Source organism: Barbus barbus (assembly GCF_936440315.1).
Source record: "Barbus barbus genome assembly, chromosome: 14".
NCBI lineage: Eukaryota > Metazoa > Chordata > Actinopteri > Cypriniformes > Cyprinidae > Barbus > Barbus barbus.
Window position 1 is genome coordinate 15178557 of NC_136742.1, and position 3699 is coordinate 15182255.

The following is a 3699-nucleotide window of genomic DNA, read 5'->3' on the forward strand; positions in this document are numbered from 1 at the left end:
AAAAACATTTACGTGTGCGTGTTTTCATGCACAAGAGTGTGTGCCTGTGGATCTTTTGTGACCTCTCTCTTCCTGTATCTGTTTCTCAGTGACCCTGACGAGACAATGTACTTGTATCTCCAGTTATTTGTGTGCGTCTGAGAAATTGCATTTTGGGTTTCATGCATTTGTATTTATGCGCATGTGTGGGTGTGAACACTTGGGCCTGAGGAAACAATGCTCACACAGCCTTGGGTGTTTTCCTAGGAGTGCTGCTCTCAGAATGGCTGCCCAAAATAGCATGCACAAGGCCATCAAAGTGCAGTGAGATCTGCGCTCTGGGCCTTACTTTTCATCCAGCTATTGTTTACATTTATCATTGTATTTGTAATAATGAAAAACTAGGTTAGTTGATTCACATCATGTGTCTCACCCATGGAGGAAACAACCTTATGATCACAAGTAAAAAAAAAAAATGTTTTATTTAAATCTTTGATCAAATAATTTTACATTTACATATTTAGCTGACGCTTTTATCCAAAGCGACTTACAATTGCTATATATGTCAGAGGTCGCACGCCTCTGGAGCAACTAAGTGGTTGCTCCTGGTTAAGTGCTCAGGGACACATTGGTGTCTCACAGTGGATTCGAACCCGGGTCTCTCACACCAACGGCATGTGTCTTATCCACTGCGCCATCACCACCCCATTTTTTTTTTGTTGTTTCATGTAAAATTGGCATGAATTTAGTAATGTCTTAGTATTCAGTTTGTCTCTGTTTTGTTTGAATAATCTCCGCATGTTCTCCAGCATGATTTAACATGATCTAGACAGAGCATCTTGAGCTTCAGTGAAATCAAGACCATTTGTACAAAGAATCATATAATCATCACAAATTTATAAATTTGAATAGTGACCAAGAAATAAGAACATTTCTATGTAAATATATACAGTAGTCAACATTTGAAATGGATCAAAAAAGTTAATCAAAGTTGTCCTAAGACAAGAACGAGTATTTTTTTTTGTTTTAGGACAACTTTGATAAAACAGTTTTGATCCACTTCAAATGTTGACTACTATATTTAATTTCATAATATTTGTTTTTGAAGTACAAAATCTTATGATATATTATTTTTTTCTGGTTTAATGGGAGACACTGCAGGCAAAAAAAAAAAACAGTTTTTTCATGCACCTGTCAAATTTGAGATTTTGGGCTTTTTGGTTTTTCATAAAGTATTTTTTCAGACTAGTGGAAAGAAAACATCCAAAAGACACTGTTAAGTGTTTCTTTTATAGCACTTTATCTATTTGTGTCAATAGATTTCAATTACAATACATATTTTTAAAGGCCGCTTTCTCAAAATGAGTTTTCTCTCCTATTGAGCCATATATCTCCACTTCAGTAGCACTTACACACACCAAACTTTACATCTTTATTCCTGTCTATATCCTGAAGGTTTTTACAGAGCGATTTGTTATATATAATTTGCTTGATTATGTACGACATTTTATTCCCCCCAAAATTGTGAAAATATTTAGTTTTCTGTCTGTTCTAAGTATTTTCTGAATTATGGAGTGACAAAATGAGATACCCAAAATTCCCTCTGTAAAAACTTTTGACTCGAAAATGTCAATAAAATAAGAATTTTGAAACCAACTTCATACAGTGTTTAGATTTTTGTTCTAGAAATGTATGCAAATTAGCGCATATTTCATTAAATAAGGCCTCATTTGCATATTTAAACCTAACATTTTAGAAAGCTTGTAATACAAAAAATGTTTGCAATTATCAATGTAATCAACCAACTAGGTAAGTAAGGTTTTTACCCTATTCACCTGCAGTGTCTCGCCTTAAAATGTTTCTGAATTTACTATTTCTATTTCACATAATATTTGTTTATTAAAAAAATAAAACTTTATTTCCTGGTTTAAACAAAAAAATTCTGAATTTTAGAATATTGAATATTTCTATTTCAACATACTGTATGTATTTAATTTCACGTACAGTCAGGTCCATAAATATTGGGACATCGACACAATTCTAACATTTTTGGCTCTATACACCACCACAATGGATTTCAAATGAAACGAACAAGATGTGCTTTAACTGCAGACTGTCAGCTTTAATTTGAGGGTATTTACATCCAAATCAGGTGAACGGTGTAGGAATTACAACAGTTTTCATATGTGCCTCCCACTTGTTAAGGGACCAAAAGTAATGGGACAGAATAATAATCATAAATCAAACTTTCACTTTTTAATACTTGGTTGCAAATCCTTTGCAGTCAATTACAGCCTGAAGTCTGGAACGCATAGACATCACCAGACGCTGGGTTTCATCCCTGGTGATGCTCTGCCAGGCCTCTACTGCAACCGTCTTCAGTTCCTGCTTGTTCTTGGGACATTTTCCCTTCAGTTTTGTCTTCAGCAAGTGAAATATATGCTCAATCGGATTCAGGTCAGGTGATTGACTTGGCCATTGCATAACAGTCCACTTCTTTCCCTTCAAAAACTCTTTGGTTGCTTTTGCAGTATGCTTTGGGTCATTGTCCATCTGCACTGTGAAGCGCCGTCCAGTGAGTTCTGAAGCATTTGGCTGAATATGAGCAGATAATATTGCCCGAAACACTTCAGAATTCATCCTGCTGCTTTTGTCAGCAGTCACATCATCAATAAATACAAGAGAACCAGTTCCACTGGCAGCCATACATGCCCATGCCATGACACTACCACCACCGTGCTTCACTGATGAGGTGGTATGCTTAAGATCATGAGCAGTTCCTTTCCTTCTCCATACTCTTCTCTTCCCATCACTCTGGTACAAGTTGATCTTGGTCTCATCTGTCCATAGGATGTTGTTCCAGAACTGTGAAGGCTTTTTTAGATGTCGTTTGGCAAACTCTAATCTGGCCTTCCTGTTTTTGAGGCTCACCAATGGTTTACATCTTGTGCTGAACCCTCTGTATTCACTCTGGTGAAGTCTTCTCTTGATTGTTGACTTTGACACACATACACCTACCTCCTGGAGAGTGTTCTTGATCTGGCCAACTGTTGTGAAGGGTGTTTTCTTCACCAGGGAAAGAATTCTTCGCTCATCCACCACAGTTGTTTTCCGTGGTCTTCCGGGTCTTTTGGTGTTGCTGAGCTCACCGGTGCGTTCCTTCGTTTTAAGAATGTTCCAAACAGTTGTTTTGGCCACGCCTAATGTTTTTGCTATCTCTCTGATGGGTTTGTTTTGTTTTTTCAGCCTAATGATGGCTTGCTTCACTGATAGTGACAGCTCTTTGGATCTCATCTTGACAGTTGACAGCAACAGATTCCAAATGCAAATAGCACACTTGAAATGAACTCTGGACCTTTTATCTGCTCATTGTAATTGGGATAATGAGGGAATAACACACACCTGGCCATGGAACAGCTGAGAAGCCAATTGTCCCATTACTTTTGGTCCCTTAACAAGTGGGAGGCACATATGCAAACTGTTGTAATTCCTACACCGTTCACCTGATTTGGATGTAAATACCCTCAAATTAAAGCTGACAGTCTGCAGTTAAAGCACATCTTGTTCGTTTCATTTGAAATCCATTGTGGTGGTGTATAGAGCCAAAAATTTTAGAATTGTGTCGATGTCCCAATATTTATGGAGCTGACTTTACATTTATAGTATTTATTTTACTTCTCATTTAAAATCTTTATTTCCTTGATTTAAATGTTTCAAATT

The 3699-nt window shown here is 36.9% G+C and overlaps 1 protein-coding gene across 1 annotated transcript in view; it reads right to left on the reverse strand.

Moving 5' to 3' along the window:
• LOC306880185 (creatine kinase B-type-like) overlaps positions 1 to 3699 on the reverse strand; it is a 985569-nt gene that overhangs the window by 780183 nt on the left and 201687 nt on the right. The gene's annotated exons all lie outside the window — the stretch shown is intronic.